The sequence below is a fragment of the Canis lupus genome, chromosome 6 (assembly GCF_048164855.1).
Source record: "Canis lupus baileyi chromosome 6, mCanLup2.hap1, whole genome shotgun sequence".
NCBI lineage: Eukaryota > Metazoa > Chordata > Mammalia > Carnivora > Canidae > Canis > Canis lupus.
The window spans coordinates 42391069-42413393 of record NC_132843.1 but is presented as its reverse complement, the minus strand read 5'-3'; the positions used below and the strand labels follow the sequence as shown (position 1 = coordinate 42413393).

The 22325-nt window shown below is 46.6% G+C and overlaps 1 long non-coding RNA gene across 6 annotated transcripts; it reads left to right on the top strand.

The window, feature by feature from the left end:
* The first annotated feature begins 70 nt into the window (after window positions 1–70).
* On the top strand, window positions 71–4912 carry LOC140635464 (uncharacterized). 6 transcript variants are annotated; one of them, XR_012032787.1, is made up of 6 exons: window positions 71–269; window positions 483–571; window positions 658–1068; window positions 3749–4199; window positions 4447–4608; window positions 4712–4912. It is a non-coding gene; the product is annotated as an uncharacterized lncRNA (long non-coding RNA). The 6 variants fall into 6 exon arrangements; XR_012032786.1 differs by lacking the exon at window positions 658–1068 and having other exon boundaries at window positions 483–657; window positions 3749–3900; window positions 4011–4199; XR_012032784.1 differs by lacking the exon at window positions 658–1068 and adding an exon at window positions 1521–1587 and having other exon boundaries at window positions 483–657.
* The last annotated feature ends 17413 nt before the right edge of the window (window positions 4913–22325 follow it).

Sequence of the window (22325 nt, the reverse complement as noted above, 5' to 3'; positions counted from 1 at the left end):
AGGTCCCCACTGTGCTAGAATCTTCTAGAGCCCTCTTTGTTGGTATCTTAGCACCCACTGCAAACATTCTTTCCCAATCATGAGCCTCAGGCTCCAGGAAGGAAGTGGGAATAGGTGGAGGCCTTCCTTAGAGGAGACCCTGGGTTCTCTTCTCTGAGTAACCACACCCTTCCTCCTTATCCCATCTCCTGGACTCCCGTCCTCATGCTCTCACCTACTTTTCCTTCCTTCTGTCTCGGTGGAGGAGGGGTCCCTTCTCTCAGCCCCAGGTAGCCCCTCTCCCTGTGGGGACCCTTGATCCCAGGCCTCTCGGGGACTGTGGGCCTCCACCTCTCCCTTTGTCTTCACCTGTAATCTCCCCACCCCATGGTCCAGTTCCCTGCATGGTGGGCCTCTGCCTCTTCCACCCTGAAACACCTTCCTGCTCCTTCCTCCAGCCGCCCCCCACTCCAGCCGCCCCATTCACCTCTCTTTACCAACAGACTCTTCAAAAAGGACTTCCTAGTGTCAAAAAGACAAGTGACAACAAGGGTTGGTGAGGATGTGGAGCAAAGGGGACCCCGCACTGCTGGTGAGGGTACAAACTATAGAAAGGATGGAAGCATCTCAAAAAGTGATGACTAGAACCACCACATGACCCAGCAATTCCACCTGCAGGTATTTATTCAAAGGAAACCAAATCACTACATCAAAAAGATGTCTGCAGCCCCGTGTTCAGGGCAACAAGAGTCACAACCACCAAGACGTGGAGACACCCTGAGTGTCTATTGATGAGCGAGTGTGTGAAGAAGACACATGTGCACGCACACACGCTGTAATATTACCAGCCATAAAAAAGAAGGAAATCCTGCCATTTGTGCCAACATGGGTGGACTTGAGAGTGTTGTGCTAAGTGAACTAAGAGAAAGACAAATACAGCAGGTTATCACTTTGGTGTGGAGTCTAGAACAAAACAAAAAAAAAACCTGAAGTCACAGCGTAAGAGACCAGACGTGTGGTTACCAGAGGTGGGAGTGGGGGGCAGCGAGAGGAACCGGGTCAGAAGGTCCAAACTCCAGGCTGAGGCAGGTAAGCGTGGGGCAGGGGCGAGGATCTCGGAGGACCCTGCAGTCGGGTATCTTTGCATGTTGCTAGGAGAGTAAATCCTAAGTTCTCATTACAAGGAAAAAAGTTTTTTCTTTTTTTCTTTCTGTGTCTGTATGAGAAGAGTGGTGTTCATGTGCTGTGGTCACTGTTTTGCACTGTGTAAGTCAGGTCCTCGTGCGGCACACCTCACAGGCGTGGCGGCGGGCCCATCACGCTTCAATAACAAAAGAAACCAATCGAAAGGAAGGAGAAGCAAAAAAGGGAGGGAAACATGACTTCCGTGTGCACTTCCTTCTGGCCTGTTCTCAGTTGCTCCCTCCTCACCTACCCCCCTTCCCCGGGACAGTTCCTGCGACCCCCAGGCCGTACCCTGACTCCACTGACACAGGTGTGTGGGGTTTTCTGTCTCACCTCTCACCCCCGCCCCCCTACAGGAGTCTACTGAGGACCAGTCCTGTGTGCAAGTCTGTGCTGGGGGAGGAGAAGCGACCAGAGTGTCAGGTGTGGTCCCTGGGCGTGGAGAGGAGATTGAGTTGAACACACATGAAGCAGCATAGAGCAGCAGATGACAGACTGCAAAGATGTGCTGAGTTATAGGGCACTGTCTGTATGTCCACCCTGACAGGGAAACAGGAGAACAGTGAGGCTGGACACCCCCAGGGCGATTTTCAAGTATAAGCCACCAGCTGAGCTACATACAATGGTCAGGATTTGCGGGGGCAGGGTGGGGTTAGGGAGCCAGTGCCTGTTAGAGTATGGAGTGAGCAAGAGGCTCCCTCAAATGTCTTCTTCATACTAAAGTGTAAATGACTGGCAAGACCCTCAAATAAAACCTGTAAGTCATCCTTGCCATCTTGCATGAAAGTCTTCAACTAAGACAAGTGACCTTGACAGAATTTCAGTCACCTACTCTGAGTTGGAGAAGAATATCAGAGTAAAATATATACACTCATCTATCTCTCCCTCTCTGACTACAAGTTTTCCTATATAAGAACCATGCACGAATTTGCCAGCTCTGCTGTGCAAATATTTTCCTTGCTATGAGGTCAGAGCCAGGTCTCTGCCTGCCTCAGGCACACACGGTCTCACATCCTCCCAGCGGGCTGTTTGTTCTCTTTGCTGTTTGATATCAATCTCTGTTCACTGTGCTTTTATAGCCCAGTGTTATTTTAATCAAAACCATGTTTTATTTGTTAAAAATCCCTTCTTATTTTGCACCACATGGCTCTCCCATGTACCGCCAAATAATATCAGATACTCACATAGTGTTTCAAAATGCTCTGCATGGGATGGCCTGGATCAAACTTTTTCACGAAGGTGCCACGGGTGGGTTGTGTCACGGTCCCCAGTTACACATGAGGAAATAGAGGCACAAATTACAGACGGTCCTGCAAAGCTATGGAGACAGACCTCCACTCAGGAGAACAGATAGCCCCTGTCTCACCGGCACTCCCGCCGACCCTCCTGCCAGCTTCTGCCGGCTGCTGGCTGTGGCCTTAGATCTTCTGCAGCCTGAGAAATGCTTGCCTTTTATTAGCGTGATGACCGTTTCTCAAACTGTGTTAAAGGACAAGTTTTATTCTATTTTTAAAAATTTTCAAACTGGGGCACCTGGGTGGCTCAGTGGCTTAAGTGGCTGCCTTCGGCTCAGATCATGATCTCAGGGTCCTGGGATCGAGTCCCATATCATGTTCCCTGCTGAGCAGAAAATCTGCTTCTCCCTCTCTGTCTGCCCCTCCCCCTGTTCATGCTCTGTCTCTTAAATAAAATCTTTAAAAATATTTTTTTCCAGCCATCCAGTGACATTTTAAGAATTGCTATAGAGTTTTCTAAATGCTGGCTTTCAATGTCCATGCTTGTCGCAGATGAACCAAGGACATCTTGCGGACCAGCACCGGTTTGTGGACCATATTTTGAGTAGTGCAAATGCATATTATCAGCAAAATCAGTTTCATGCTTTTATTTTTTTAATTTTTTTAAAGATTTTATTTATTTATTCATGAGAGACACACAGGCAGAGATACAGGCAGAGGGAGAAGCAGGCTCCATGCAGGGAGCCCAACGTGGGACTTGATCCGGGGACTCTAGGATCACGCCCTGAGCTGGAAGGCAGGCACGCTGGAAGGCAGGCACGCTCAACCGCTGAGCCACGCAGGCATCCCAGTTTCATGCTTTTAAAATTTTATTTCATACATCCCATAATATTTGTTAGGTGATTACCACACAGCGGACAATAAACCAGGTGTGGAAAACAAGAACATTAGGGCTTTCACAAAGCTAACATTCTTGCAGGAAAGCAGACTTGAAACAATTTGATGCCAAAGAGTAAGCAGGAGGTGCCAGGCCCAGAGAGGGGAAAGAGGCTTTTGAGTAGAAGGAAGGGCAGGTGCAAAGGCCAAGGCCAACAGGCAAGGAAGAGGCTGCTGAAATGAACGGTTTCCTACAGGTCTCTAGAGGACACACCAAAGACTTTGCTTGTCATCTTAAAAGCTATGGAAAGCTTCCAAAGGGTTTCAGCTGGGGGCAAGGGGAGTGGTGGGTAGAGATAAAATGGACAGATTGGCCTTTTATTAAAAAAAAAAAAAAAGAGTTTTCCTTTTCCTAATGTAAATCCAATGCATTTTCATGATAATTATAACGGGGAATTAATAATCTGTTACAGACATTTTCATATATGAACAGAACTTTTGGGACTGCCATCATGTAAGCAAGGATTCTCCGTGATGTCCAAGCCTCTGAGAACACATGTGGACAACTGCCTACACCTGCAAAGGGCTCAGCCTATTGAGCGTAGCCATGTGACAGCTCTGGCCAGTGAGCAAACAGCAAAATCTGCCCTGGGTTCAGGGAAACTTTTTTTTACTTCCCAGATGAAAGGAGAGAGCCTGGCTAGCATGGTCCTGTCCCCTTCTCCTTGCCTTAAGAACGAATCCTGGAGGCACAGCAGCTGTCTTGCCACCATGAGGCGACAAGCACAAGGACAAAATCCAACACGGTGAGGTTGGCAGAACAGGAAAAAGAACCTGAGTCTTGGATGACCCAGCCTGGCCTGCCCCCCACTTCCCATCACCTTGTGATGTGAGAAAAACCCATCTCAGTCCATTGGATCCACAGTAAGTCTGGTTTTCTGATTCTTGGTGTTGAAAATAGTTGAGCTTTCCGGTTGGAAACGGATGGTCTGCAAAGTCAGATCAAACCGCACAGCACGGTGTTCTCCCCCTGTGGCTGTTCCCATCGTTGGGCACTTGGATAATTCAAAGGAAGAAGGCTTTTCTTTTATTGCCGACATTCTGTCCCCCTTCTCACCAGGCGCAGTAACAGAATAAGCAGCTCTGCTTTGTGTCTTTTGTTTCCTAAAAGGGAAAGAGCAGCTTCACGGCCTCGGGTGGAAATTGCGGCTATACTACACCACATCAGAATGTGCTGTTCTCATTTATTTTTTAATACAAACCCATCTTTGCATGTGGGCCCTGGCAGAAAATTGGTGGTTACGAAATATTGACGAAGGAGGTAACATAGGAGGTAAGTGACACACGGCAAAGGAATCTTGTCTTCAAATTACACAGAACGCGACCACTGTGGTCCGTGACACAGCTCCCACATTCTTTCCATATTTACCCAACAGGGTTCCAGCAAAATAGAGTACCCGTTCCATTTGTTAAGTGGACATGTCAAACTGTGTGGAAGAGCCGCAGGAAGGTCCGTCCAGCTGGCCTGTGCCTGCAGCCAGCTGATGGTGTCCCTCGGTGCCATCGCGCTCCTTCGAGAAGCAATAAAAATGGTTTGTACCACACTTGGGATGAAGCTCAGGAAGTGGGTCATCAAAGATGATGCACGCTCTCCTTTATTCTGCATCTATGCTGTGAGACATGCTATGAGTACTCAGTGCCCCACAATTCACTGATCTTCACGCATGCACACACAGGAGGGGGATTCGAAGGTACGCTTCTGGGCAGAGAGGACGCTGCAATTCCAGATGCACACTATCATGAAGCCCATGTTTACCACGTGCAGGGCTTTTTAAGATTATAGGCGGTCTTTGAAGCAAAGCAGCCTCTACCACTAATACTTCCATTCTATCAGACAAAGTAGGAAAAAACGCTACTGGTTAGTATCTCGAGCAAAGAGAAAATCAGAGTATAAACTCTCGTGCCCATGAGAGACAGACTCCCGTGGAGAGCTATCTGGCCACGGAATGCTGTTTTAAAGGAACACAACCGTCCGGGCGGCCAACTGAAAATACAAAATGCTAAAATGTATGCAGAGTGAAGCTGTCTTGGTTTATCATGGAGGTGCAGTCCCATGGATGGGGGTCTGGCTGAAACTCTGAAAGTCACTAAATTTTGTCACATCCGGAGCATGATTAATGCTCAGAGAGGCTTAAGGACTTGTAATGATGCTAATAACAACTGGTTACCACTGGAAAGTGGTCCTGCTGCCAGAAAAACAAATGATCAGACACTTAAAGCCTCTATCAGGATGGAAAAAGGCATTTTGCCAAGTTTTGTCCCCTCTTAGAAACCGCCTGGTCAGCTCTCTGAACTCTGCTTGAACTTCAGCACTCCATAGTTGCTTCACTGGATGAAATAAGCTTCTTGTATTTAAGTAGACCTACAAATCTATGGAAAGTCGAAAAAGTTTCACGTTCCCAACTTTTTTGGGGAAAAAAAGGAATATTATAAATAGACGCACAGAAAAATACCTTATGAAAAACATTAAAAGTTCTATGGGGTTGTTGAGTGACAACTTTTTAATGCACCTCACATTTTCCAGATTTTCTAATGTGAACATACATTATTTTTATATAGGAAACTTTATAAAATGTTTTTAAGAAGAAAAAAAAATGCTTCAAGATACTCCTTATAAAACCAGGTGGCATTCTGTGGGTGGGGCAGGGGTGGGGAAGGTGAGTTGATTCTGCTCGGCCACTCACCAGTCCCTCGCTCAGACCCACTCTGTAAGAGTAAGTGGAATCATGTATAGGGCCCTACGACACCGCGAGGTACATAGTAGGTGCTCAGGAAAGGACAGTTAGCATCCTCATTCCTCCTCAAATGATGATCAGTGTTCAAAATGCTTTCAGGGGACCCCCGGGGTCCAGTTCCTTTTGATGAGAAATTTACCTGAATTTTAAAGTGGAAAAACCCCCAAACTGTCCTGAAAACAGGATAAAAGTATAGGTGTCTCATTGCTCTGAAGCAGGGGAATCTTCCCTCCCCAGACTCCACGGTTTACATGGACAGGATGGGGATGGTGGGAGGGTACGGCCGCGCACAGAACTCCAGGGTTGGGGGGCCAGAGTCGGGCTGTTGGCTTCCAGACAGATGACAAATGTGAGGCTCTCACAACCATTTGTCTGGGATCCCCGGGCCCGGGGTCAGATGTGTGACAGGGGACGTGGCAACTGCCACTGGCACAGCTGCTGGCCCGCTGCCCCGGCAGGGGCTATTTCAGGTCTCACCCAGCATTCCCTGCCCCGTTAGCAAAGCTTCGAGAAATGCTTTGAACTCTTCAAGGACAAAAAAGGCCCAGAGCCGGTTCGGCAGGGAGGCCAGCCTTCCACTGAGTTAGCCGCAGCAAGGGTAGGGTTTCTCTCCTGAGATGGGGGGCAGACTATAACCCCCCCAGGTGAGAGCTTTCGGGGAACAGAACCAGAAACAACCTCACTCAGAGTCAAAGCCCTTGTGGAGATGTTCCAGCTGCAGGAGCGCGGTGTGGGCTCCTTCCTCGCAGCTCGGGTGGTGAGGCAGTGTCTCCAAAGCTGGGTGTCGGCTGCTGCGTGCGTGCACCTGACATCGTGCTCGGCAACTCCTACATCGCTGCATTTACTCCTCACAGCAGCCTCAGGAGGCAACCACAGCTGCTGTGACTATGTTTTATACACCATGGGCCCCAAATTCCTGTGAGTCTTCAGCCACCTTGTGATGCACGCCCGGGAGTATCCTCTGCCCTGGCTCTCTCTGTCTCTCTCTCTCTCTCTGTCTCTCTCTCTCTCCCGTGGACTTTCTCAAGTGATGACCAGTGTAGATGTGCACTTGGTCCTTATGGATTCAAAGGGACAATCCTGTTAGGTTCTCTTTCTCCACACCCCTGCCTCACTAACTCTGAGCACTTCTCTAGCAGATGCCACTGGAAGGTTTCACATATGGGTTCATGTCCCCAAAGACTGATGCTTTGCCATATTCTCCTAAAAGCTGTGATACTCCCTGGCATGGCCTGAGGGAACAAATGGACTTCTGCAATGACCCAATGGTGGGATGGGATGGGATGGGATGGAGGGCTGGCCAGAACCATATGCACTGAATTTTTTAGTGTAAGAAGAGCCCCATGGAGCCCATTATTCATTTATCACACAGGCATCCACCGGGCAACAGCTGACAGATGCAAAGTGATGCTCTGCACGTTACCAGCTGTCAGGACACGGAGTGCGGCCCGGCCACGGCAGACCCTTCCTCTTTACTCCCATCATCCTGACCCCTCTGAGCCCACTCATGGCAGACATATGGCAGCCATTTGGACTTACTTCTCCTTTCCCTATATCCAAGTCACGTTGACGATGGGGGATTTACCACCGCCCAAAATGGAGTGTTTAGCTTTCTTTCAGATCATTCCAAACTTGGGGACTGCTAAAAGTTTTGTAACTACATAAATATTTATCTGCAATTTTTGGTTACTATATAAACATAGCCAACATGACACTGGCCCCAGATGTAGTTAAGTCACATAAGAGTCTTCCAGTTATAAAAAAGGGGAGCTAACCAACAAAGGGCCTTGGAACTGATTCTTTTGATCATGAAATATTGGGGCTGCTATTTTTAATGCTGGGCTTTTCAGATACCAAAGTATGTTTATCCTTAACTCTATATAAATATTCAGACCTCACTTACTGTCCACCAGCCGGCTTGCTTGAGCATGCCCTGCATCACAGAGGCACGAGAAAGAATGTGGATGGGGTGATACAAGGCTTTACCTCTATAAATAACCTCAGGCTAACAGAGGGAAGCTGAAGATGGCAAATGTCACTTTGGGCTTTGTCACCTGTGAGGGAAAGAGATTATTTTTTATGTTCAAGTGTCATATGTTTACACTTGTCGGTGGGTTCTGGTTGACACTTAAGGATGTCGGTAAAAGAGCTGAATGAAGCACCAAATGTCCCAGATGGTAGCCACTCAAGTACACAGACCTAGGAAAATATGGAGCGAATATCATTGTGCATTCTTTTTTTAAAAAGATTTTATTTATTTACAGAGAAAACAAGAGCATGAGGAGGGGTAGGGGCAGGCAGAGGGAGAAGTAGAAGCAGACCCCCTGCTGAGCAAGAAGCCCCCACACAGGACTTGATCCCAGGACCCTGGGATCATGACCTGAGCCAAAGGCAGATGCTTAACTACCGAGTCCAGGGGCCCCCATGCATTCTTTTCTTACTCCCTGTTTAGCATAAAGTTAACCCTCTGAAGCCAAGGGGTGAAGCAGGTGGGGGTTGTGCTCTTCAGAGCTGTGGTCTCAGGAGGAGGTCCCTGGCCAGACCCCCCAATCCTCCATAGAAGGTGGTTGGTCCAGGGGTGCCTGGCACCACTACAGCACATGACTCTTGATCTCGGGGTTGTGAGTTTGAGCCCCACTTTGAGTGTAGAGATTACTTAAAAATAAAATCCTAAAAAAAAAAAAAAAGAAAGAAAGTGGTTGGTCCCAGGAGAGGGCTTTGCTTGGCTTGGGTCCTGCTTCCTCTGCCCCAGCTGGGACTCACCTCTGTGAAACGGGGCAGGTTTGCTGGCTTAGCAAACTCTGGCATAATGCTATCGATGGTCCCAACAAGGAAGTAGCAGCAAGCCCTAGAAATCTTGCAAACACAGCCCTGGTGAAGCTCCTAGTCACTGTGCCAGGGCCTCATTTCTTTAAGAGACTTAGCTGGTGGGCGATCTCTGTTGCTGGAACATTATTATTCCCATTCTGTACGGGAGTAAACATTGACAGAGAATGGTTTAATGACATGCTCCAAATTTCTAGGCATGCCAGAAGTAGAGGAAAAATTGGCTGGAATTTCTGATTTTCAGACCCATGCTTTAGCTAGGAGACTCAGCTTTCAACGGACATGTTTTAAGTGCCCAGCAGGGAAATAATGCAGCAGAATCTAGTATCTTCTAGAAGCTTTGGATGGAAGTTACCAAAGCTCACACTAACGTTTTAACTTTCTCACCTCTACATAGGCATCTAGCAATGAATCATCGTTTTCCTTCTCCTTGTGAGGGGCTGCAGTGTGGGGAGGGTGAGCAGCTCAGCCAGACACACACTTGTAGGGCTGAGCCATGACCAGAGCTCCTGGCCTCCTGACTCCAGACCAGTGCTTTCCCCACGATGCTAGAAAGTGACCAGCTAGACTCTGGGTGCCTGAAACACATCTGTGGTGATTGTGTGCTATCTGGTATCAGCTAAGTTTAGCGGAAATTACATTTCCAGAATATCTTTCTCTGTGTGATGCTGGGTGAGAGTTAGCCCAAGGAGAAACAGGGGCCCAACCTGGAAGGTGGGAGTAAAGCAACAGCCACTCTTCTGTGAAGGCCGCTGTGGTTCAATGGAGTGGCTGGGGCCCAAGGGCTGGGGACTCTGGCTCATTCTTGCTCCTTTCCATTCCACATCCACTTTCTTTCTTGAAAAAAAAAACCACCTACTTTACTGAGGTGTGACTGACACCTAAAGAGCTGTATGTGTTTCATGCCTGTGACTTGATGAGTCTGGAGAGAAGTATCCACCTGTGAGACTAGCACAACAGTCTGCCATAAACACATCCATTACCTCCAGAAACTTCCACTTACTCTCCTCACTTATTATGATTCCTGTTATTATTTTGTGTATGATAACATTAAACTCAGATCTGCCCTCTTAGCAAGTTTGAGTATACAATACGGCATTGTTAACCACAGGCGGTATACTGTGCGGGAGATGTCTAAGACTTTCTCATCTTCACTGAGATTTTCTACCCTTGACCGATGTCTCCCCACTTCCCTCTCCTCCCAGCCCCACCACCAGATGCAAAGGGGACAATCCTCCGTGGACTGGCCCTGCGTTCACAGCCGCCCATGCTGCTGGGCCAACTGCCTGGTGCTCTTATACCAGGGCTGCAGGGGCGCAGATTAGTAATGGACCAACCAGCGCCCCCTCAGACACCCGACTTCCCCAGCTTCTCCCACAACTGCCTGACGTATCCTGTGATTGTACAGTGGGGCCGCTTCCCGACCAAATCCTGGCTGACAAAATAGCATGCGCATGCACCACCTCTGCAGGATATAAGGGAGTCCCTTTCCTGAAGGGGCTTCCAGCTCCTGGGGACTTGGATCATTTAGACACAGCCAGCTTGGGACTCATGACAGCCTATGATTGGGTGAGAAGCATGCAGTGTGGCCACTGCCTTGATGTCCTCGCAGCCTGATGAATCCAGTGTCTTCCAGTGCCAGGCAGGGGGAAGTTGTGGGGGGATGGCCACAGGCAGCATCCTCCATGGCTGGTCTGGTGGATACAGACCTTTTGCACCTATGTTCCATCAGGGCTCCGGGCTCTGTATCGGCAGAAGAGTGGAAAGAAAGTTACTTAGATGTTGGGTGAAAACGTTGAGTTCAGTTGAGCATAAATGCTGACACTGAAGATTTCTAATCCAACCAACAGAAATTCCCCTGGCCTGCCACTCTTGGGTTACTTGAGCTCTGGAATTTCAGCCTTGGTTAACCCAAATCCACAAATTTGCTGGAGTTACATAGTGTAGCGAGAGCACTGTTTTTCTATTATTCATTTCCAACATGCCCTGTCCTGAGCCAACACCACGGAATGTATTTGCCCCACTTTTAACCCTCTGCATGCTGATTGCCTTTTGGTATTTGCCCAAAGAAAAGCAGAGAGAGGCACACGTTCCTGTTTTTTTCACAAAATACATACTATTTCTAGCTTGGCTGGAGATGACCCCAGCCACTCAGCTTATTGTCTTGTTTTGTGGAGCCTCGGTTTCCTTCTGCTAAAAAAGGAGTTACAGCTACTTAACTCTGAGGGGAGGTGTGAGCATCCATACTTGGTGACAATTCTCGGTAAGCTCTCAAGATGAAAGGTGACACGGATGACAGCAGAATCAGAATCCAGTCCCTTCCCTACACTTTCTCCTTTTGAGAGCGTGGCTCCACATGTCTACAGTGGAGGTGATGGTCTTGTCCAGGTATCGAGCGTTGGCTTGATACATATTCTTGGATGTTGTGAGATTAAACTTCCATGCGATCTGTCTTCCGAGGGCTTCCTGTGCATTCTGTGTTTCCACGCTGTGCCAGGACCAGGAAAAGAGAAAAACCCCAGAGCAGGGACGGACCGACAGCGGGGTCTGGTATGGCTGGATTCTAGTCCTGGCTTCATCACTAAATCACTGTGTAACCTTCGACACGCCCTTTGACCTTCATTCCCTTCTCTGAGAGCAGAAGAGCTTAAACCAGGATAGAGGTCCCCAGAGCAGAGATCTTGGCCAGGGGAGTCAAAGGGGATCTCAACCTCACTGGAGGACCCGACCTGGTTGCTTCCAGTAAGCCTCGCCTGGAGGGTGTCCCCCCGCCCCTCCTGCCTCTGAGTGGGTGGTAGCTGATCATGCATCCCAGGGAAGGAGGCTCTCCACTGCAGTGGGCTTCTCTGTCTCCGTGTAAACTATGTTCCTACCCCACATTCCCGCTCCCCGTGATCCCAAGACCTCAGAAATCCCAAAACAGTTTCTTCCCCCAAATCCTAGAACTAGTATCGATGCTCTGAGACTTCTCTCCATTCTAAAATCACTGGATTTGCTGATTCTGTTGCAGAATAGGGTTGCAGACCACTTATATGGCAACCAACTACAGACCCTTATCTCCGTCTAGAGGTGAGCTGTTCCAGCTGTTGGACAGTACTTTGGGGACCCATCCTAGTGTTCCTCCTTCCACCAGAGTTGTCCTTCTCTGCGTGGGGGTACAGGGTCACCACCGTCTGAGTGCCCAGCTTGTGGGAGAGTGGAAGATGATAAGTGATAAGCAGATTCTTTTTTTCCCTAACTTTTAATTTACTTATGAGAGAGAGAGAGAGAGAGAGAGAGAGAGAGAGAACAGAGCAGAAGCAGCATAGGGAGAAGCAGATGCCCTGCTGAGCAGAGAGCCTGACGTGGGGCTTGATCCCAGGACCATGGGATTATGACCTGAGCTGAAGGCAGATGCTTCACTCACTGAGCCACCAGGAGCTGCATAAACAGATTTTTTTTAAGCAAGTGATGTGGAATTACACGCCTCACAGAGCTGCTTACAGCCCACTGGGAGAACATTGTCGCTCTGCTGTGCTGAGCCACAGTGGGTCTGGGTGGGGATGTGTGGGCCGAAACTCTATTACTGTGGACAAAGGGGAGCACCGATCTGGGGAGACGATCGAGGCCCGCTGCAGTAAGGGAACAAAAGGTTGCAGCCTCCAGGACAGGGGCGACTGTGAACCTCTGAACAGCCATCACAATGTCACAAGAAAAGAAAAGAAAAAAGTATCATTTTAGCAGCTGCACATTGATTTGAAGGGAAATAAACCATCAGCAGAACCCAGCCCAACGTCCTCAGCTATAGCCCACTACTTGGAGGGCTTTTGTTTCAAGGCAAGCTGCTGCAGTAGTTTTCAAACTTCAGAAAAAGAAGTGACATTCTCTAAAACAGGTTCTTACATGGGATTCTATTCATAAAAAAGAAAACAAGAGAGTTCTCTGGTTGAAACACTGGACAGGGCCTGTTTGTCCACTTGGTCTTGTGGGCTCGGCATCTTAGACACTGATTCCAGAGGGGCTGGATGCCAACTCTACAGTTTTCCTCCAGGAAGTTGGTTTCCAAGAAACCCAGTTTGAGAACTGCTAAGCTGTGGGAGGCAGGACCCAGAGCTGCTCCCAAGAATAATGGCATCAAAGCAAACCAGGAGCACTGTGAGCCTTGTAATCACATAGTCACATAAGTGGCAAATCTGAACTTCACTCATTTTCTGGATCATAAATTTATCAACAGGGAAGCCTAGGTTTTGTTGGATTTTTGTTTTTATGATATTGGGATGACTATATTGGTGATTGATTTAGTTAACAACACAAACCCCAATCATTGCATGGTCAACATGGAAAAATATCACCTGCTTTATGATGTGGTTGCATGGACCACACCGCTACAAGAACCCTCCTGGAGGGGTGCCTGGCTGGCTCAGTTGGTTGGGCATCCGACTCTTGGTTTCTGCTCAGGTCGTGATCTTGAGGTCTTGGGATCAAACCCCATGTGCTCAGGGCAGAGTCTACTTAAGATTCTTTCTCCCCTCTCTCTCTGCACCTCCCCCTGCTCACATGTGCTCTCTAAATAACTGAATAAGATCTTAACAAAAAATACCAAAAGCCCTCCTGGGATAAGGCTCACCTGGACCCAGATGCAGCTGCAGCACAGCACCACAGGGGTCTGGGCAAAACCCATGAACAGAGGCCCATGAGCAGAGCCACCAGCACACGGTGACTGGCGATTCTCTGCCTCTTCTGGTGAAACACCAGGGAAAAGAGGAGCGTGTGAGAGAAGAGGTCCACAATTTCCATTCAAGGCTAAATTATGGATGCCATCAAAAGAAGCCTCTAGAGTGTACAGGAGCCCGTAGTCTCAATGCCAGATGAACAAAGGAGCAAGAGGCTGGAGGCGGGCAGAAGCAAGATGCCATGGGGAATGGGATGCAGGCTTCTATCCCTCCAGCAGTGCCTGTGAGAAGTGATTGACAGCCTTGGACTGTCTTCAACAGCTATTACATGTCAAGAAAGGGACAAAGAGAACAGGCACCGGGGCGAGCTGAGAGAGGCAAGTATTCTGAGTCGGGTTTGTTCCTGACAAGGGTAAAGAGAGGGCTTCAGCGGTAGAAACAAAACACGGGGTACCAGTTTTCCTCTTATCCCCCTCAGACAAGCTCAGGTGCCTTGGCTCCCAGTCCACCCCAAACAGGGTAATCATCTCACATAAGCCCTGGGTTAGGTGAGCCAATGCAGAGATGCAATTGTCCCAAAAGTGCCAGTGAGGGAGAGGAATGTGAATCTGCGGGAATTCTTCCTAGAAGGATTATAAACCAGTATAGTCGCCTTGGAAAAGAGTTTGGCATTTTGTTGTAAAGTTGCACATACATATAGCTAGGACTTGGAAGTTGTACTCCTGAGTATACAGCTGACCCTTGCAGAGTGTGCGGGGCTAGCACAGGCACTGCCCCCGCCAAGCAGTTGAAAATCCAAGTGTAACTTTTGACTCCCCCAACAATTTACTAGTGTACAACCAGCTTTTTTAGCAAACCAAACAGAATACAGTAGGGTAGAAAAACTGATGGGACATTGTCTATAGTAAGGATAACCTTGTCTCACAAATTGTTTCATTTCTGTGTGTATTCCCATGTGTATACAGATTATGTGTACAAATTGTATTATACATGTAAAATATATGTGTTCTATGTGTCCAGGATATTACATTTTTAAGAAGTTTGAAAACCAATGCTCCAAAGTAACTTTTGACATATTTACCAAGAGACCTGTAGAATGTTCCTTATTCACAAAGACACTACAGATGACTCAGGTGTTCTTTTTCAGGCAGAGGGATAAATAAATCTTAGAGCATTAACACAGTGGACAATTACATAGCAATGCAAAGGAACAAGCTACATGTGGCCATAGAGGTACATCTCAGAGCCACAAAACCCAAAGCAAAGAGCCGAGCAAAGAAGACATATATATACCTACTTTTATAAAGCTCCACGCACAGCAAAGCAAAATAGCATATCAAGTACGTTACAAAGGGAAGGGGAGAGTGACAGGTGATGTTCTGGTTCTTTAGCTAAGTGGTGGGCTTTGCATGTATTGATTTTATTATTCATTCTTTACAGACAGGTTTAGTGTATGTATCCTGTATATTTCATGTATATAATATTGGAATGGGTGCAACATTACTTGAAACCAAAACAATATAGTCATAAACATCTAATCCACTGACTCAAAAAACATCTGGTTCCAGTAAGCAATTATAATTTTCCCTCATCAAAATAGAGATTTCCATCAAAACCAACAAAAAATGGACCAAACAGAAGAAGAAGAAAAACAACAACTCCCTGAGGCTGTCCTTGCTGATTGTGTTAAAGTGTCAATTACCGGATAAGGCAAGACACCCATTGTGCAGTTCCTGGGGTCAGCCCTTGAATGTTAAAGCTGAAAAGGTTTCTGGAATAAATTCACCCAAGTTAGTAACAGACCACTTTCTCGGTCTACTCTTTTCTACCAAAATAGATGGTTTTCTTCAAACTGTGTTTTTGCACAAGCCCATTTGCACGGTTGCGGGTATGCATGCACGGGACCGGACCAGGGTCTCTGGTGGACACGACTCGTTTGTTGCTCTCACTCTCAAAATGCAGCAGAGGAGGGTGTATCCTGTAATCCGGATACAAACGGTGGCTTCCAGGCACGCTTTTAGCTCACTAATCCATGAAGTATCCATGATTACTTACTACTGAGAATAAAGTATAATTAGCCACATAGCAGCCCAGGAAATATATCTGCCCTCGGCTATCAAGCATCTACACTATCTACACTGTGGCAAAGTAGGCCATCTTAAAGATCATCCCCAGTCCCATGGACTCACTCGAATCAAAGCATCATTTATCAGTTGCTGGGCTTGCAAAGGTGGAACAGACTTTCGTATCTTTGTCTTATGGGTTGAACTGCTTCTCCAAACTCATGTGCTGACCTCAGATTGTCACTTCATTTGAAAATACAGTTATAGCTGATGTGATTTGTTAAGATGAGCTTATATAGGAGTAGAGTGCACCCTTAATCCAAGATGACTGGTATACTCAAAAAAAAGAGGAAATTTGGGGGCACCTGGGTGGTTCAGCCAGTTAACTGTTGTCTGCCTTAGGGTCGGGTCGTGATCTCAGGGTCCTGAGATTGAGTCCTGGGTAGGGCTCAGGCTTGGGCTCCCTGCTCAGGGGGCATCTGCTCCTCCCTCTCCCTCTGCTCCTCCCACCCTGCTCCCTGCTGGTGCTGTGTCTTGAGTGAACACTTTCTCTCAAATAAATAAATAATCTTTAAATAAATATATAAATAATAAAGGGGAAATTTGGATACAGACGTGCACACAGGGAACATGCTGTATGAAGATGAAGGCAGAGATTGAAGTTTCTTGGCAGAAACCAAGGAATGTGAAAAATTGCCAGAAAACCGCCAGAAGTTAGGCAAGAGTCATGAGGTCGACTTTCCCTCAAAGCCCTCGGGAGGAATCACCTAACACCTTGACTTTGGGTTTCTTGTCTCCAGAACTGTGAGACAATGATTTCTGTTGTTCCAAGCCATGCAAATTTGTGGTGCTGTGTGGCAGTGGTCCCAGCAAACGAACACATTTTGGTTCTTTAAGATTTAGGCAAATGCTTTATTTCCTATTTGAATGCTAAATATTGTCATAATGACCTCTGTAGTTTGACCTTCAACCTTTGAAATCAAGAGACCTGGAATAAAGATTCCACCCTGCTTTTTAATTGGCTGTTTACCCTCAAATCACGTTTGCTCCTTGGGCTCCGGTTCCCTTATGTGAAACCATCATGACACCAACATTTGCTTATCCCACTTACCCTTTGCAGGAGTGAACGCGTGTGACAAGACAAAGCATGGGCAAGTGTTTTGTGAATTGTAAAACACTAGATCACAATTGATATCAATTATCAACTAACCTTGTGTATTCTGCATGTTAATGCATCAAATGCTGTGTCTGCAAATAACACCAGCCCAACCCGTTGAGAGGAGAAAGCTGAGCTTATCGCTTACTTCGAGAAGGGAGACTACCTCCTCGACGGAGCTTTTGTAGGGTCTCCAAGGGGAAATGGCAAGGTCAGAATTTACTGAGAATTGGCAGTTTGGTTTCAGGCAGGTCTTTCGACATGGGGGCTTGAGTACATCTGGTAAAGATTGTTCTACAGTGGTGGAAATAGCAAGGCAAGGATTTTGAGACAGAGTGTCAAAGAGTCTTTGAGCAAAAACTACTGGCGCTTTCTGCTGAAACAGTTGGGAGTTCCTGTGATGAACATCAAGGTTATTTGCCTATTGAAGTGTCTCATTTCCTCCTGCCTTGAAGCCCATTGCTAATTTTGGTTGCTAAGGCTGTATGATATCAGAGATTTCTCATTGTTGTAAGAGCCCCTGAACAGAGTCATTTAATTTTAAGGAAAATTCAGTGCAGATGAACAATGCTGTGTAGACGATTCTGGAGGAAAATTGTCTTCCAAAGAGGAGAAGTTGATGGTCTCTTCTATCTACCACTTCTGAACCCATCTCCACTTTGGCTTCTAGAGAGAGAGCAGGAGGTCACTCAGCTCATTCAGCTTTTACTCCTTCTGCTGAGCTGATCAGATAGTCTCCATTAGATCAGCCGTGTTCAGTGTGATAAAGATTTCTTTGCATTAAAAACAGAAATAGAGCCACCAGACAGAAGAACTCAGACAGAAGACGTCAATGTGGAACCAACTTCCAGGTCCTGGGTAGCCCAGGCTGAATACATTTAGATCCAATTTCTTACCCCTACCTGTTCCCAGCCTTTCTCACCCCCAAAAGGCTAATTTTGTGCTTTAAAAAGCTATTTTGAAGAACTGGTAATTCTCTCCTTCTGGTGCAATCACAAACGAATGAATGGTTCATTGTTAAAGAAGCCATTCCACTGACAAAGACAATCTCTCCTTCAAACAGAGGTAGGCGTGTCGGACCAAACATTACACTGAAGTCAAGTATTCGTCTACATTTCTGGTTATGCAGCCGTGTGTACATAGGTATTTCAAATCACTGAATTTTGGGGGTTCCATCAATGTTTTGCATCTTTTAAGACAAATGAATTTATAGATGGGTATGTATTTGGTGAAGTACAACAATATTATCTTACACTTCCAAAAGGGGTCAAAGACACGTAAGATTTTCAAAAACTTAGACATTTGATTTTTACAAGGAGTGGGGAAAGTAGCTAGCAGTTGCTGGAATTGCTAGGAAAACTTAACTGAAGTTTACATTACCAGTGCTATTATCCTTTTTCTAGATGCCCAAATCAGCCCACCCATCTGCTTACAATTTCTATTGACATCTGAGTGTGAACTAAAGATGTAATTTACTTAGTGAGCCCTTCCCAGAATGAGTAGAACAATACAGAACATTCCGGAGAAGTGCTTGTCTTTGATTTCTGGAAAAAAAGCTGCAAGCGTCGCCAGAGATCCTAAATTTCTGCTAGGAGATGTTCCTTTTTTTTTTTCTCCTGGGGTAAAATACACAAATCATGACATTTACCACCTTAACCATTTTTAAGCAATGGTTTAGTGGTACAAGGTACATTCATTCCCGCTGTGGTACGACCATCACCATCAGCCCTCTCCAGGACTTTTTCATCTTGCAAAACTTAAATTCCTCACTGCTAAACATAAGTTCCCATTGCCTCCTCCCATGGACCTTCATAACTTCTATCACATGTTCTGTCTCTATGCATGTGACTACTCTTGGTACCTCACAGAAGTGGCATTGCACAATCTTTGTCCTCTGTGACTGGCTTGATGCACTGAGAGTACTGTCTTCAGGATTCATTTATGCCATAGTATGTGTCAGGATTTCCTTCCTTTCTAAGGCTGGAAATATTCTATTGTTTCTATCTGCCAGGTTTTGCTTATCTGTTCATTCCATCAGTGGACACTTGGGCTGCTTCCACCTGAGATGCTATTTTTTCATGTTTTTTCATGTTCTGACCTCTCCCATCTTTGGATGGCTGGTGTGAGTCAGACGCAGTTGGGGCGTGGGGGTGGCAGGGGCAGGTTGGAGGTGACTCAGGTGAGTGGCCAAGAGCAGAGAGAGCTGTGCTGGCTACCCTTGAGGCCAGGGAGGCAGTGGCAAGATGTGCCAGGAAAGCTCTACCTCTAAAAAAGTCTCTGAAGTAGAGCTTCTTCAGAGTTTCAGGTGTCCTTTGGCCTCTATGTTTAGAAACCCTGGTTGGGTACAGCCTTGTAGGTGACTCCACACTGACAGTAACATTTCTTTTTCTTTTTTAAAAAGACTTTATGTATTTATTTGACAGAGAGGGAGAGAGAGCACACAGGCAGGGAAGAGGGGCAGAGAGAGAGGGAGAAGCAAACTCCTCGCTGAGCAGGGAGCCTGATGTGGGACTCAATTCCAGGACCTCCAGATCATGACCTGAGGCAAAGGAAGACGCTAAACAGATTGAGCCACCCAGGTGCCTGTTTCCTTAATTTAAAAAAGAAAAAAATGTGCAGGAGAGTGCTGTCCGGAGGTTGGCTGCAGTCAACTCCCAGCCTCTCTCTCTCTCTCCCTGACTCTCCCTGTCTCTGTCTCTGTCTCTCTCTGTCTTTCCAGGCCAGGGCTGTGGCTTTTACATTTCGTGATGGAAAGTAGATCATTTCTCCCCCAGCACTTCGAAACTGATTTCCCTAAGGAAGCCCCATCTTCGCCAACCCCAAGTGGGGTCATGGCTCTGCTTGCCATGGGATCAGCCAGGAGTCATTGTTGAGTGCTTCTTCAAATACTATGCACCAGAGGTGGTTAGTGGTCTGGGGCCCAAGTGCAAAATGAGGAAAAAGGCCAGGATCCCCTTTAGTGAGGAGGTGGGTGAGGATAGCATGTGCAGTTTGGGATCAACCCCCCTCCATCCACCTTGATCAGGGCCCTGCAAAGTTGGAGCGCAGGTGTGCCTGCCTGGAGAGAAAGCACTCAGGGAGGGTAAATGAATGAAGTTTGCCCGGGAGACCGTAACCAAGGTGATCGTGGGGCTGGTCTTGTGTGGGATGACTCAAATAATGGCACACATCTGGACGGGTGACACCTTCTTTGTCTAGCACTGTGGAGGAGAACACACTTCTTGGTACTGGCCAGTCTTGTGACTTTTCCAGGTAACCAGAGCTTATTCCTTCAAGAACCCAAACTGCAGATTTTTAACTTCTGCTGTTGTTTTGGAAACTTTCTAAAACTTATTCCCTTTAATTTACCTGGATCTGGATCTGGGTTCTCATTACTGAGACTTTTAACGTTCTGTGTTTGGAGTGTCTAAGGTGGTGGGGCTCCTGTCCTGTCCCAAGTACACACCTCCCTCACCTCCGCTTACGGGCATGGGCCTGCCACACTGTCACAGGTCACACCCACAGCTGCCTTGTGAAGCCCTTTTCTTTTCCATTAACTTATTTTGTGTAGGGCCAGGAACCAGAACACCCCAACCTCTCAGAATTGGCTAACAGAGCCAGGGTCCCAGTATGAATTAAGTGCTTGGTCTTTTGTCCAGTGATTTCTAGAACAACACAAATATGTTTTTTAAATTATTCATCTTAATTATGGTAAAACACATAACAGAAAATGTACCTCCATAACCATCTCTTTCTCTCTCTCTCTTTTTTTAAAGATTTTATTCATTTATTCATGAGAGACACTGAGAGAGGCAGAGACAGAGGGAGGGAGCTGGCTGCACGCAAGGAGCCCGATGTGGGACTTGATCCTGGGACTCCAGGATCACACTCTGGGCCAAAAACAGATAGATGCTCAACTCCTGAACCACCCAGGCGTCCCCACCATAACCATTTCTAAGTGTATGGCTCCATGGCACTGAGCACATTTCCACTGTTGTGCAACCAACCAGAACTCTGAGAACTCTGTCTCCATTAAACAATAAACCGCATTTCCTCCTCTCTCCAGCCTCTGATCACCACCACTCTACTTTCTATCTCTATGAGTTTGACTGCTTTAGGGACCTCATGGAAATGGAATTATGTAGTATTTGGTCTCCTGTGACTGGCTTACGTCATTTTGCATAATGTCCTCGACATTCATGTATATCGAAGCATGTGTCAGAATTTTCTTCCTTTTTTTTTTTTTTTTTAAAGAGTTGTTTATTTATTTGAGAGAGAGAGAGAGAGAGAAAGAGTGCCAGGGGAAGCGGTAGGGGGAGAGGGAGAATCTCCAGCAGACTCTGAGCTGCGTGCAGAGCCTGAGGCAGGGCTTAATCTCAGGACCCCAAGATCATGACCTGAGCCAAAACCAAGAGTCAGATGCTTAACCAATGGAGCCACCTGGGCACCCTAGAATTTCCTTCCTTTTTAAGGCACATTAAATTTCATCGTATGGATATATAGCATATTTTGTCATCGTTCAGCTGTTGGAGACCTGGGTTGCTTTCACCTTTTGGCCATTGTGAATAATGCTGTTATGGATATGGCTATATAGATATCTCTTTGACTCCTGGCTTTCAGTTTTCTTTAGTAAATACCCAGACTGTGAATTGCTGGATCATACAATTTATTTTTAACTTTTTGAGGACCCTCCATACTGTTTGTCACAATGACAGCATGGATTTACATTCCCACCAACAGGGCACGAGCATTCCTGTTTCTCCAAGTCTTCGCCAGCACTTGTGATTTTCTGTCAAATGCCCTTTCTTGGGGATCCCTGGGTGGCGCAGCAGGTTAGCGCCTGCCTTTGGCCCAGGGTGCAATCCTGGAGACCAGGGATCGAATCCCACATTGGGCTCTCGGTGCATGGAGCCTGCTTCTCCCTCTGCCTGTGTCTCTGCCTCTCTCTCTCTCTCTCTCTCTCTGTGACTATCATAAATAAATAAAATTTTTTTTAAAAATGTAAAAAAAAAATGCCCTTTCTTGCTCACATAGTGGTTCTTGGTTGTCTTTTAGATGTTGAAGACTACCAGCTCTCAGAAATTTGTGTAGGGTGTCTCCTGCACAAAGTGAGAACAAGTTAAGGAGACATGTCTCACTTTGGACAGCAGTTGTTGATCACAAAAATCATATTTTCAAGGCACAGGAGAGATAGCTATTTAAAAGAGGCCTATAATCAATTATGTTCAAAGATCTTTTTATTTTATTTTAATTTTTTAAAAAGATTTTCTTTATTTACTTCCCACGGGAAGCCTGATGTGGGACTGGATCCTGGGACCCCAATATCACAACTCGAGCCAAAGTCAGAGGCTGAACCACTGAGCCACCCAGGTGGCTTTTTAAAAATAACTTTAAAGATCTTTTTAAGAATAACTTTTTATTGGGGCACCTCCATGGCCCAGCAGGTTAAGAGTCTGATTCTTGTTTTTATTTTTATTTTTTTATTTATTTATTTTTAATTTATTTATTTATGATAGTCACAGAGAGAGAGAGAGAGGCAGAGACACAGACAGAGGGAGAAGCAGGCTCCATGCACCGGG